This window comes from Dermochelys coriacea, chromosome 3 (assembly GCF_009764565.3).
Source record: "Dermochelys coriacea isolate rDerCor1 chromosome 3, rDerCor1.pri.v4, whole genome shotgun sequence".
In the NCBI taxonomy this organism is placed as follows: Eukaryota; Metazoa; Chordata; order Testudines; family Dermochelyidae; genus Dermochelys; species Dermochelys coriacea.
In genome coordinates, this window is record NC_050070.1 from 137,924,710 (window position 1) to 137,939,580 (window position 14,871).

Here is a 14,871-nt window from a genome sequence, read left to right on the forward strand (position 1 = left end):
CACCTCCAGGTGGCTACATCTGGGGATTAACTCTCCCAGTTTGCACACCCCTCCTCCCAATCAATTGCTCATCCTGTGTTGTCCCTCCCTCCTTCTTCCTGATTCGGCCCTCCGCCTGGTCAGGATAGTCCTCCCCTTTGAGTGGATCAAAGTCCCTCCTGACCAAATGTCCATACGTCGGCCCAGGCTGTTCTCTGTGCCACTTCCCCAGTATCTGGCCAGGGAATCTGGGCCCACCCACTACTCTGGTTTCCAGCCCAGGGACCCTATCATCAGCAACCAAGGTCTACCCAGTCTCAACCATTTGCTGCTCTTTCCCTGGGCTTCTTCCTGCTCTGCCTTCCACAGGCTTTCTTCCCTGCAATGCCTCTGGCAAACTCCTTCCATCAGGGACAGGTTCCCAGGGCATTTGCTCCCCTGGGGTTTCCTCCTACCTACCTCTCTGTGCCCAGGGAGCAACTGCAGACATTTTACCTGGACCCCCTTTCTTTTTTTCCTTTTATCTCATTTTTATGGCAAAGCAGATTTGACTGGATAGTCTATAGGCTCCACCAGCTTCAATAATTAGCAGTTTATATCCTCTCGCTCTGCCCTGTGTCTTTCAGATAATGTAACAAGCCCTTTTTAATACCTCATTTCCCCAATGTTTTTACTGAATAACACAATGTATTTTTTTTACCTTAGACATTTGAATTCCTTAGAAAGCTTTTCCCTTGCTTTATCAAAGCCCTCACACACCTATAAAAAGTGATCAATTGTTTCTTCCATGTTACAGGGAGTACATAGTCTAGCTTTGTGTCTGTTTATTAGAAAATGATTTTTTAAGCCACAATGGGCAGATACTACTCTAAACCAAAGCACTTCATCCTTCTTATCCAGACCCTGTTGTTATCCCCAACGGTAGGGCGCAACTGAAAAAAATCTTCTTTCTCTTCTTTCATTAATCTTCCTTTTTTGTCAGTCCTCTTTTACATTTTTCTGTACTTGACTTCTGAATTCCTGTTTACCCAGGGTATTTCTGTGAATATCCTTCCATTTCTTATGATGTTTTTAGCTGCTTTGTCCACTATTTCATTCCTTTCAGAGTAGCAGCCATGTTAGTCTGTATTCACAAAAAGAAAAGGAGTACTTGTGGCACCTTAGAGACTAACAAATTTATTTGAGCATAAGCTTTCGTGAGCTACAATTTGCATAGGGTGCATTTTTTACAACACCAATATGTGCTACAAATAGCTGCTAGTGAAATGCCAGTTACACTACAAATAAAACTACTGAACCTTACTTTCTGAGCCAAAGTTAATGGGAACTGCAATGATGAAAGGACTCCTTCCTTGCATCTGATGAAATGAGCTGTAGCTCACGAAAGCTTATGCTCAAATAAATTTGTTAGTCTCTAAGGTGCCACAAGTACTCCTTTTCTTATTTCATTCCTTGTTATCCCAGTATGCTCTGGGATCCAAGCTAATGCTACATGTGTCCCTATCAGTACTAACTCTGTTATTAGAAATATCATTTGATTGATTAAATCACTTCTGCATACTGAGATAGCAATAAAAAAGGGTATCAGGCCTGAGATTGAATCTAAAAAAATGACCCATGCTGTTGTGTGTAATATCCCAGATCCAATTTAATGGTAGCATTATTGCTACAATTTTGGCTGTCATGACAGATACATAATCAGATATTCTTTTAGATGTACTAATTCCCACTGTTGGTATACAATATGTCATAACTACCTCTTCTGTTTTTTTTTTTCTTTTTTGGATCCATTGGTCTATATTTGTTTGGTCCTTTCATCATTGCAGTTCCCATTAACTTTGGCTCAGAAAGTAAGGTTCAGTAGTTTTATTTGTAGTGTACTGGCATTTCACTAGCAGCTATTTGTAGCACATATAGGTGTTTGTAATAAATGCACCATATGCAATTTGTAGTGCCTGGACTTGTATTAAATCTAATTTTTTATGTTCTGATTTTGATGCTGACCCAAAGGCTTGGCATCCATAGTCAATAACTGGTCTGATTAAGGCTCTGTATACTATCAGCAGTTTTTACTTATCTGCCACTCACCCCTGTTAGTCTCAGCAAGGCTTTTATGCAGGTTAATCCTTCCTGAACATTTATCTTTAATATAATTTATATGATCTTTCCAAAGTAATTTAGTAACTGATATTACCCCTAAGAATTTAAACCCTTTATCTATATCTATTTGTTCTCCATATAGATACAATTTGCATTTCTTTGTAACTCCCCTTTTTGTAAAGACCCTATTCTTTGGATTTAGCAATGGAGAGCTTGAAACCCCATGCATTTCCCCAGTCAAAGGTCTCTCCTAACACTTTGTTGATTTTCCTTTCTGCCACTCAGTATTCCTACTCTGAACCCACAGATTACACTCACCTGTATTGCACCTGTATTTGCATTTCTTTCCCAAGAAGAGGTAGGACTTGACTACTGTTAGTTTGAATTTCCGTCATTCTTTTAATTTACTTATATATTTCTGATGTCTTGGTATCTTTATTTATCTACTCACAGTACTTTCTCCAACACTATCTCTCTCTCTCTCTCTCTCTCTCATTTTTTTAAAAAAATATTTTTTATTCCAGACTACTTTTATACTTCATTATATCTTTGGCATTCATTGCATTTTTTGCTTTTTTTTTTATAGGCTTTGTTCCATTTTCTAATTGCCATGTTGTACTCCTCATCCACCATGGAAGTGAGTTTTTTGGTTCTGAGGTACTTCAACATCTTAAATATGGCTACAGTAGCTACTGCTATTAATCCCATTATTCCATTATCACTGAAATTTTCCATGTCATCACATGATTATTCACAAATTCAGTACATTAATTTGTAAATAGCTCCCAGGTGGCTTCCTTGAAATTCCAGATGGGTAATTTTCCATTACCTTATTTCCCTTGAAAAGTAATAAGTATAGAGAAATGATCACTCCCCATTTCTTCTTCCTTATATGTTCCAGCTGCATTTACTTGCAACATCTGCTGTTATAATTCCCCAGTCTAAGCAGGAGAAAAAAAATCTGCTGCATTCGATCTAGTTGGAGTGCTATCGTTTGAAACACTACATTTGTTTTGTAAGCGTGCACCATTTTAATCAGTTGTCTTACTTCACCACAATTTATTCTGGTTTGGTCACCACATATAATGTATGGTCTTTTAGCATTCTTTACTATTTCTTGTAGCTCTGAGCTTTCTCAGTTCCCATATGGATTGTAGATATTATAAATTCTTAAAGAAATATTTCTCTTCATTGGGAACTCAACAGCGTTATATCCTAGGCTTTTGTCTTCATGCTCTACTGCTACATAGTTCAGTCTTACCCTTATGAAAGTACAAATGCCTCCTCTTCTTCCTAGTTGTCAGTCTTGCCTAGAGGCAATATCCCCTGGAATTTTAGAAGCAAGCTTTTCAACCAACCATGTTTCCTGGATACATATAACATCTGATTTTAGTTTTCATTTCCAAGATATTTTCTTTTAGTTCTATCAAACTGTGCACATTCCAGCAAAACATTGTGATTCCCATACTAGTCATATTTCACCATTAACCTCATTAAAATTTGCATGAATACAGTTCATTGACAAATTGCAACATACAAGTATTTTTCCACTGCCCTTGATATAATTTTCATTTTTTTCCCATTTGTGATGTACAATTTATCACTGCTCTGCTAAATGCAATAAACATTTTTTCCACCACTAATATATTATTGCCTATTCCTTCCACCATATTTATCATAATCTTTACAGAATGAGAATCTGTCTGCAGTTCCACTTTTTTCTGTGCTGATTTTCTCATCCTTCTCTGCCTGATACTTTGAGAGTTGCCTTACAGTTTCCGCATAATATCTGTTAACAATGTTTGTCTTTTCTATCTCTTTAGCTTGTCTTTCTGCAGTACATTCTGTGTGCTCCACTATGATTACCGTCACAGTTACTACATTTGACCTCTGTTACTTCTGTACAATTTTCAGAGGGACACTCCCTCACATTTACTGCATCTTGTTTTCCCTTTGCAAGCAGAAGCTACGTGTCCATACAGTTGGCACTTGTAACACCTTATAGGATAGGGGATATATGGCGTAGTTCTGAACATCTGACACCCTAGTGTTCCTTTCTCAGGTAGAGTCCCTCTCTCTTAAATGTAATCAGCACTAGTGCTGATGGCTTGCTTTCTCCTCCTCATTTAGTTAGTTGCTTACCTGCTATCACTTTATTTTCCTCCTATCCTTTTGGTTATCTCATCATTGTTCCGTTCTAACAGCACCCCAAAGACTTCTCCCTTCATTTCCCTCTGGTAGCTGGCAACTTATTTTAATTTGTCCTAGTGTTTTAGTGTTTTTTTTTAACAGTTTATCAGCTAGCTTTTTATTTTTACATTCAACTATAAGATTTCCACCTTGCAGCTTCATGGCTCTTACTATATTCCCCTATGCTTTTTTAATCCAGTCTGTTATTTTCATAGGGTTAACATCACTTAATCATGTTACTTTGACTAGTGATCTTACAGTTATAACATTTTGTTTTATTTCCTTCTTTGGCTTTTCTTTTTTTGCTGATATCATCATTTGAAGGTCAGAAAATCCTCCATTTTCACTCCAGCCTACCCCACCCAGCCCTTTCTGGGACAAATTTCTTGGCTTTATACCTCAGCTTCTTGCCCAACTGGATTTCATCTTCAATTAGGGTTTAGCAGTGTCGCCTATAAGGTTAATTGACCCCTTCTGAGCCACCTTAACCCCTTCAGGGATGATTTCTGGCGAACACTCCATCATAGATGTTGTGAAGGCCAAAAGTATAAGTGGGTTCAGAAAAAAATCAATAAGTCCATAGAAGATAGTTCCATCCATGGCTATTTCGCAAGATGGTCAGGGATCCAACTCCATGCTCTCGGTGTCCCTAAACCTGTGACTGCCAGAAGCTGGGACTGAATGGCAGGGAATGGATCACTCAAAATTGCTTTGTTCTGTTCATTCCCTCTGAAGCATCTGGCATGGCCATTGTCAGAGGCAGGATACTGGGTGAGATGGACTATTGGTCTGACCCAGTTGGCTATGCTTAGAACCTATAAGAACATAAGATAACACAAGGGCTTGGAAAGAGACTATAAGAAGTTCTAGGTTGCTTGTTTAAATCCATCTTGCAATGGTAGTGAACAAAATTTATTACCATATGATTACCATTTTGGTGACTTATATGGAATGAGTTGGGGACCCAATGTTGTTCGTTTGAGTAGTTATTCCCATCACAGAACTGCAGCTATGACTGGCACAACTCAGCGCTACTGTCACACATAGCTGTGAGGAATTATTCTAACCCTGCAGATTGTGCCTTTTGGGTCCAGGATGAAAGATACTGGTAGATCATTTGACTGAGACTTGTTTTGCTGCTGCCCATGCTGTATAGATTCTGTAGATAATTTCTGTGTCTCTCAATATGGGAATTTTTAAACCAATGCTAAGAATTTTCTTGTAAAAATTACTCATAAACACATTTGGGTGGTACATGAAATCTATTTAAACTAACAAGACCCTTAGATGAGACTTCTTAATAGGTGTGTGTTTGTGAAAGAGTTCACCCCTGGCAGAGTATGCTGAAAGCAGGTTAGGTCAATTTTTCTGTGTGAATCATACAGTAGGGTGAATAATTCTTGTACCACTTAAATCCCCCAGGAAGCATTTTGATAGATATGTGTGTTTTTGACATCTTAGCATTTTCTTTCTTGAGGCTACACTGCAAGAACACATTTGACATTCTATACTGTACATTCAGAAAGAGCATCTGCGATTCCCATTGAGCGCTGCAAACTTTATTTCTGAAAGCTTGGCACAAATGTGCGCTTCATGTCACGAACAGCTGAGGCAGCCCTGTGAAGTGACAACCATCTGGAGCTTGCTGGGTTTTGCAAAGTTACTGCCTTGATGCCTTCTTCCTTGAGAATTTCAGTCAGTCTCTTTTCTTGTTGTTAGTTAAGCTGAGTAACAATAGTAGCAGTCTGCTTTCCTTTCTCTCCCCGCCCCTGTATTTTTTAATTTCACTGGAAGTTGTTAGTCCCTTCATGCTTCTGATGCCAACCTGTGTCATAAATACTCTATATAGTGCCCAGGAGCCAGCTGATTTTTTTCCTTTTTGAAATTAACCAGCAGAGCCTGAATTACTACAGAAGCACAACTGATGGAACAGTTATAGGGCCAGATTCCCCATGGCCTTGCAACTGCCACTGTTTACATCTGTGCAAAGTGGGTATAAAATGCTACTAAATCACAATGATAGTGTGTGATACATGCTTTGCACATGGATAAGGGAACTCACAAGGTGCAAGGCAATTGGTAATCAGGTCTCTGACTTATGTATGGGACACAACTCCATTGACGCACCACTAATGGTTTCTGCTTTACCCATCTAACAAACATGATTTAGTAGCATACAATTCTCTGTGTGGCTTCACATTGTTAATATGAACAGTACAACATTCATTGGCCTTAGAGACACTTCGCAGTACATACATGCTTACATCTATTATTGGACTGCTATCAAGGAGACTTGATCTGGATATCAGTATTCTGTCATGCCCATATTTTTGGCATCCATGACTCACAAACAACATTTACAACTCCAGTCTGACACGAGACACCCTTTTTTTTTTAATGGTTTGTTAGAAATAAGGGTTTTACAAATGTAACTGAAATGTTTGCATGATAATTTTAAAAAGTCAATGAAAATAAGTGCTCTCTACGTGGAGACTGAAACATTCATCTGCGGCTCCAGGGTGCTTGTGTGAGTGCTTGAGAACTGGAAAGGGAGGAAACAAAGGGGGGGGAGGAGTCCATTAGCAAGACTTAGGGGGGCATAACTTGGAGTACTGAGATGAAATGCACAAAAGCAAAGTTTAGGCTAACTGTTCCTAATGGTGGGAGTCTGTTAGGCTGTGGAATAATCTCTCAGGTGAGTAAGAGGCAGCACCATTGTTGGAGTCATTAAAACGAGGCTACCAAATATATAGGCTCAGATGGCTCCTTTTAGGTACATGCAGTTGCAGGATCTCCTAGAGCTCCAGGAGCTATTCAGTGGAGAACCAGTAGGATATGAAGCATCAGGCTGATATATTTGTGGAAGCTTGTGATGCTTACCAGTTGGATTAATACATTTTAAATTAATTGGAACTTTTCATTACCAGGTAGTGTGCATTGCAATAGTGAAACCTGAAGGTGACAACCATGGACCACTATGGCCAGATCCTTATCTGTCAGGTGAGTTTATAGCCTCCCATCCTGCCATATGGAAGAAGGCATTTATAGCAGCTGTAGACATCTTGGTTACAGTATCAGTGAAGGATCTAGAAAGGCCCGTAGAGTATGCTCAGTTTTGATAGCGGGTGGGCATATCCCTTCAATATAATGGCTCCTGCAGTGCAGGGTGAGAGTGGCTGCATGCATACACTTTTTGAAAGGGTGCAGCAGACAATCCTCCTTGCGTGGGAGCAGCTGTACTTTCCTCACCCACTCCTCCCCACCAGCTATTGTTGTTGTGGGTGCTAGATTTGGGCACTCCTTGAATACAAGGAATGCAATTGTACCTGCCTTTATGCAGCAGCAGAGTTTGGGGAAAGAAGGCTACTTTTGTCTCTTTGCTACATGCTAGCTCATAGTGTAGAGAGCCTTTGGACTACAGGGCACACAAGATCAGTGGTTCTCAGACTTCGGCACACAGGTGTGATCAGGTAGTCTGAGGGTGGTTATTGTTTGTTAAAGTCTCTATACTAAGGTCTCTTTTTACATTTCTAGAACAGTGTAAAGGAACCTTAATGCAAATGGGAATCAGGCTCTTTAGTCTATTTAAAATTGGCTCATGAAATCAAACCTTGCACAAAGAAAAGGAGTACCCGTGGCACCTTAGAGACTAACAAATTTTCATGAAGTTGACAGATTTCCACTCTATACGGCTAAATTCAGTGCCTACTCTGAAACCTTGCACAGTCTCACAAGAAGATATTCTTGTGAAGTCCTGAAGTCATGTTTAATTCAGATAGTTACAATCATTGTAAGTTGCCTACACTAATGAAAATTACAAAGGTGATATTTGACTTCAAGGAGGGAAGAACTGGACTGATGCTGAGTCCTATTGAAAATCTTATCCTAGATTTTTATAACTATTAGTAACACAGGAAATGAAAACTTCTCGGTCAGTCTTTCTGTCCATCCAAAAGATGGGATTTTTCATAATAGCAAAAAGAAAAGGAGTACTTGTGGCACCTTAGAGACTAACAAATTTATTAGAGCATAAGCTTTCGTGAGCTACAGCTCACTTCATCGGATGCATTTGGTGAGCAGTGCACCATTACACTTTCTCAAACTGGAACAGGGCACAACCATTTAATGCTTGTGAATTTAGTAGATTGCAAAACAAATGTGTACTCTCTTTGCCAAAGAGTAAATTGTATGCAACAGGGATACTTGAGCTCATTCAACAGGGAGGTCTTGCAGCTGCCTCAAAGGCATAATTCACTTATACACTGAGTATAATTTAACTGAACAAAACCCCAGCATTTCATGCTTTGGATTTTTTTTTATCCGTGCCTTTACAAAGATTGAATATTGAAAACTGAATGTCATGCACATATTTGGGATAACAGTCAAATAACATGTAACCATTATTAGTAATAATATTTATTATGATCTAGAGATCCCAAACATGATCAGAACCCCATGGTATGCAAAATGTACAACTGTAGGAACACACAATAAGAGCAGTCCCTGCCATGAAGAGCTTTAAATGTAAATCGACTAGACAGAAAGGGTTGGAGAAAGAGAAGATTATCATCCCCATTTTACTGATGGGTAATTAAAGCCCAGAAAAACGAATGCCCTGATGTTCAAAGGTGCATATACCCCAAACCCCAGTTAAATTCACTGCGAGCAGTGAAAATCAGGTCCTAAGTGACTTGCCCAAGGTCACACGGAGTTGGTGGCAGAGCTGAGAATTGAGTCCAAGCACTGTGTGTTCAACCACAAACTCATCCTCCATTTCTCTTCAGCATTTTTATCTATTGACATCAAAATTACCACAAAGCATAAGCAACACTATCCCCATTTTACAGTCAAAGAAATTGGCCACAGGAAGTATAATGACCTGATTTCCCACTGCTCCTTTTAAAATCAATTTGCTACAATTAAAATCAGGCCATAAGCAATCGACCCACCGTCACATAACAAGTCAGTGTCAAAAGTGGAGACAGAATCAGTTCTCCTGATTGCCATTCCATGGTTCTCCTTCCCATCACCATCTCTTTCCCCCCATCACTTCTTTAAATGGGATAAAAGAAAATGGGGACAATTTAACTTTTCCCTACTGGAAAGTGCAGGTGGGGTGGAGGAGGAGGGGGAGAAGTTTCTCCAAATTCTCTCTCCTTTTGCAACCTTTTCCAGTGAAAAGGGGGGAGGGGAGTAAGAGGGTTTGTTACCCGCCTCAAAAAAAGTCCTGAGAATTTTTCATTTGAAATTTCATTAAAAAAAAACCCACTAAAAAGTGTGGTATTGCCAAAACCTCATTTTTGGATGAAAATCTTACATTACATCCCCCGCACCTTTCCCCCCCCAAAAAAGTATGACCTGCTCTAACTGCATGCTGTCATATGTGTGAAAGATCATGGTTCTCTTCCCTAATTTCCCCACACTTCCCCCCAGTGCAATTGGCTGCTGGCAATTACTGTTACTGCTGACAGAAGTCAAGCTTTTCTGTGCCCTGGATGTGAGGTATCAGTGACGTTGGGATTCTTAAGAAAAATGTGCCACACTTTTCAGTGAATGGCAAAGTTTCTCTTTGGTTCTGCCTCCACTATTTCTGTTCTATGGTGTTCAGATAGCCACATTTGCACACTGTGTACTAAGCATTGTTCTCGCCTTCTAGGGACCAAATATTGCTACGGAGTTGTTGGTCCAAAAAGCAGAACTACCATTGCTATGGTTCTGCTGGGCAAATGAGGGAAAGACCATAGAATTGACTTCCCTTGAACTGAGACCTCTACTTCTTTTGAAACCGAGCCCTATATCATTCTGAAAAGGAGTATCTTAATTAGAAACAGCAGCCACACCCTCTTTAGGCCTCCAGCCATTAGGAAGCCAGGCTGTCTACTGGTGAAGGGCAGCTTTGTGTGCACTGATAGAACCTGAAGTGCTAATCGTAAGAGGTTTTTGCAAAAAATACAGGCTCACAAAATATTTTTGAGTAAATATCAAGCTTCCTGCTCAGACCCATCATCTAATAGACTGCTCGTACCTCAGCCAAGGCATGATATTTGGGACATGACCGAGCAAACTCTTCAGTCATGCCTGCGTGGGAGAAAAGGCGTGTGACTGCCAGAGCTAATTTAAGTTTCTCTTTTAGTTCAAGTAATGAGCTGCTACTTGTGCAGATGGAGTCTCAGTTCAAGTCTCAGTGTAAACAGATGCTTTACAACTGTTATAGCACATAATCTGGTTTAAAAATTTCCCCTCGCTCATTCTGTATCTCCTCCTTCAATATGAAAATCTCTTGTTTGATACTTTTGTGGTTTGTAGCCATGGTCATAAACATTTCAGAGGGTTGTGGGGTGGTTTTTGTTTTGTTTTGACCCATTTCTTTATGTGGGCTTAGGATAAAATTTTGTAAAGTCCGTATATGAAGTCAATGGGACTAAGATGCTTAATTGTCCAAGTTACTTTTAAATATGGGACTTAGACTCCTATGTTATTTAGACACTTTGGAAAATGTCTCCTTTTAGCAGTTAGCAAATGTTTCTGAATGAGCTTTCTTATTAGGAAATGTATTTATCTAGGATAATCAGCTAAGAATGGAGCATGGTGATTCCAGGGAGATTCTTCCTTTCTTTTAGTCAGATTTTACCATTAACTGAGGAATAAGGTGAATAAGTGATTCACCCAAGTGACACAATGAGTCAGTAATTCAGCTCAAATTAGAAGTTCAACCTGTATCTTCCTACCAAACATTTCCTTTAATTTACCAAGTAGAATGGCTCACTTTAACTCCACAAGTGTCAGAAGCCATCCTGACATATTTCACAGACTCTGCCTGATTAAAGTGGCTTGAGAATATTCAGAGCACTCCTGGTCAAGGTTTGTTAAAAGTGAAACAAAATAAAAATCTGCATTGCACTTTTTTAGAGATTTGCAGTGGCACTTGATGGCAAAGTCCTGAAGCATGGAATCTATGAAACTCTGGCTCAAAGTGTGTGTGTATGCATGGGGGCTGGGGGGAGAGGTTTCTTCCGCTGTTAGTTTGATTATTTTTAAATTAAAGAATTAACACAAAAAAATTTCAATTGAGTTCTGTCACTGAAAAGTAGAGAGTCTATTCATGCAGGTCCCTTGTGTCCTGCAGGGGGGATCTTCCTGCTGGGGAGAATAATGTAGTGAAATAAAAATTCCCTCCAGATCTCCAAGGAACTTGAAAATGGACTTTGTTGTTTTCTGTGTTGCCATATTTCATGAATTTATCACAAGTCTCATGATATTTGGTGTTTTGGTTAAAGGCCCCGCTCCTGGAGGCATGTATTAAATGCTGAGAGTTCTTTCGTTCATTCTTTATTTCTTGTAAGTTTCTAGCCCTCTTAGCTGCAGAGATGTGACAGGGTATACAAACCCTGTTGTGGTAAGGAAGGGTTAAGCAGCAGCTCTAAGTCCAAGTGGCCCTACCCTGACCACACCTGCAAAGTTTGGAGGAGGAGCTTGAAAGGAGAACAGGCCAGCACAATAGAGGAGTAGACAGCTGGGATGAACTGACCTACATGCTGAATTCCTGGGAAGGAGCACTGCAAGAGGTCCTGCTGCCTGAGGCTCTGGTTGCAGACACCTTACCAAACCTTTAGGGGAGAAACTCGTAACAGTCAGGTCTGAGACTTTATCTTTGATTTCAATTATTAGGTCATTACTTTGCCTGTTGGGAAAGATGGGACTGGAGGCAAAGTGATCCAGGGATTGTATATAGGCTTGCCAATATTGGTTGGATGTATTCCTGGAGATTTCATTACATGGCATAATCTTTAAAGATTCATCTTTAATTCCTGGAGGATCCAGGCAATCCTGGAGGGTTGGCAACCCTAGCTGTATAGCAGTTTTGGGCACAGGCCTTAGCTGCATACCATAGGACCCTGAATTGGAACTTGGTGGAGAGGGCAGGCTTGGGTTTTTCTACTAACCCACAGGGAATGCAGAAAGCATAAACCCCTCCCTTAATGGGAGAATCTGGGTGAGGGAAGACACAGATGGCTCATCACCTAACCAACAGGGCTACCCTATTATGGAACTTGCTATATTACTGAAAGTGGTGGACAGAAAGGCATGACTTAGCCAGAGGATAGGGCTCAAGGAGGGAAACCACGGCAGGGTCATGGCAGCTGCATGGGGGCACTTGGATGAGTATCCTCCTTTACCAGGAAATAGCCTGAAAATATGACCTCTAAAAGCTCAAAAATCAGAATGCAATAAAAAGAACCCACCAAATCACTGGTTTAAAAATCATGAGAGTTTAAAAAAAAAACCCTCACTTTTTTTGAGGCTTGATTCAGATTTATGAATGCTTGGGGTTAGCAGTACCTTTTTTTTCTCTCTCTCCCCCGCCCCCCCCCCCCAGCAGTGGATACTTTTCTTTACATAATTCTAGTTAATATTTACATAAGGTTTGGAGACTCAGGACTTACTGATGGCTCTGGTGAGGGTGAGACTCGCCCCACCCCAGCAGAGGTGGCTGGAGGCATTCAAGAGAATTCACCACTGTGCTGAAGCACTTTTCTTCTTTTGCTATGGCCAGGTCTGCACCCACCCAAACTTTTTTGTTGGTTTAATAATGTTGGGGTGTGACTTTGTTTGGGCTCTTTTGTGACCTTTCTATACCAGCAAATGCACTAGTGTTGGCACAGTTATAAAGGCATAAAAGTGTTTTTGCCAGTATAGCTTATTTTACTCACTGGATTTTTTTACCCTTTGAAGCTGCATCTACACAAGGAGAGATTTCAGAGTAGCAGCCGTGTTAGTCTGTATTCGCAAAAAGAAAAGGAGTACTTGTGGCACCTTAGAGACTAACAAATTTATTAGAGCATAAGCTTTCGTGAGCAACAGCTCACTTCATTGGATGCATTTGGTGGAAAAAACAGAGGAGAGATTTATATACACACACACAGAGAACATGAAACAATGGGTTTATCATACACACTGTAAGGAGAGTGATCACTTAAGATAAGCCATCACCAGCAGCGGGGGGGGGAAAGGAGGAAAACCTTTCATGGTGACAAGCAAGGTAGGCTATTTCCAGCAGTTAACAAGAATATCAGAGGAACAGTGGGGGGTGGGGTGGGAGGGAGAAATACCATGGGGAAATAGTTTTACTTTGTGTAATGACTCATCCATTCCCAGTCTCCATTCAAGCCTAAATTAATTGTATCCAGTTTGCAAATTAATTCCAATTCAGCAGTCTCTCGTTGGAGTCTGTTTTTGAAGCTTTTTTGTTGAAGTATAGCCACTCTTAGGTCTGTGATCGAGTGACCAGAGAGATTGAAGTGTTCTCCAACTGGTTTTTGAATGTTATAATTCTTGACGTCTGATTTGTGTCCATTCATTCTTTTACATAGAGACTGTCCAGTTTGGCCAATGTACATGGCAGAGGGGCATTGCTGGCACATGATGGCATATATATACAAGGAGAGAGTGTTGGTATAGCTATGCTGGCAAACCCTTTTAGTGTAGACCGGGCCAAAGTCATTATCTTTAGGTGACAGAAGCAAAAGCTAGTACTGTAGCTGCTAGGACTGTCGGGGGTGGGGGAGAAAGAGCTAAAATACATTGCACTCTGGTGACTTCTCTAAGCATTTTTGTGGAATCTGCCACTGTTGCAATACCACCAATGCAGTTTGCTTCACCCATGTTAGCAATAGTGGGAGGGCTAATGTGGACAGAGCACAGTCATATTTACTACCCTAGACCTGTATAGATGCAGTCTGTACTGTGGGGGCTATCACTATGTGCTTGCGCCTAAATTGTCTTGTTCTGTTTTATATTAAAATTTTAATTGTTGATTTCTAGAATGGTGCTTATCATAATTCCATTCTTAAATCATCTTGCTGTAGTACAGTGGCCTGTTGTAGGGACCGGGAACCATTATATAATCTTGCATATATACAGGTTTTTTTAAAGCAGTGTAGATTAGTGCAAAATATGAAATGCAAAAGCATTCAAATCTTCCCCCCCACCCCAATTTTATGAACTAGCATAATAATCATTTTTAGGGGAAAATTTTGGAATTATTTGAAAAAAAAAACGTTGAAGAAAATTTTGGAAGTAAAACCACTTTTAAAAATGAACCTGTTTTCAAGTGAGGATTGCTTCATAGTTGCAGGGGGTGGGGGAGTTACATTTTTCATGTGTTTAACAATCAGGATGAAGAAATTAAGGATAATGTAGAACGATGGTGCAAAATTGCCCGAGAAATAAAAATGTTGGCTCTCACACATTTTTACAACAGGAGGATTAAGAGAGACATGAATGTTCCATTTTGTGAGCTTTTGTCAGTCTACAGTAAAAAACCTCTCAAAATAATGCAATGTAAAACAAATTCAGTCATTTAAATCCTAGTAGGAAAATTTGCTCCCATTACAATTTCAAATGACACTGATAGTGATTGTGTATCTTCCTTTGATTTGATTGTGGTGCTTCAATTTCACTGAAAGTGTATTGTTTTCTCCTGTTACCCATGGGTGACTGACATTATCGGCAGTAGCTGCTACATTCTATCACATCAGTGCCTATTATGGGAGTGTTTAATACATAGATTTTAGACACTGTTCTATAATAACTCGAATGAAG

The 14,871-nt window shown here is 40.0% G+C and overlaps 1 long non-coding RNA gene across 1 annotated transcript; it reads left to right on the forward strand.

Moving 5' to 3' along the window:
- The first annotated feature begins 2,423 nt into the window (after positions 1-2,423).
- LOC122459107 lies at positions 2,424-11,231 on the forward strand. Its single transcript, XR_006279573.1, has 4 exons — positions 2,424-2,437; positions 2,666-2,716; positions 7,197-7,269; positions 9,926-11,231. It is a non-coding gene; the product is annotated as an uncharacterized LOC122459107 (long non-coding RNA).
- Positions 11,232-14,871: the final 3,640 nt, after the last annotated feature.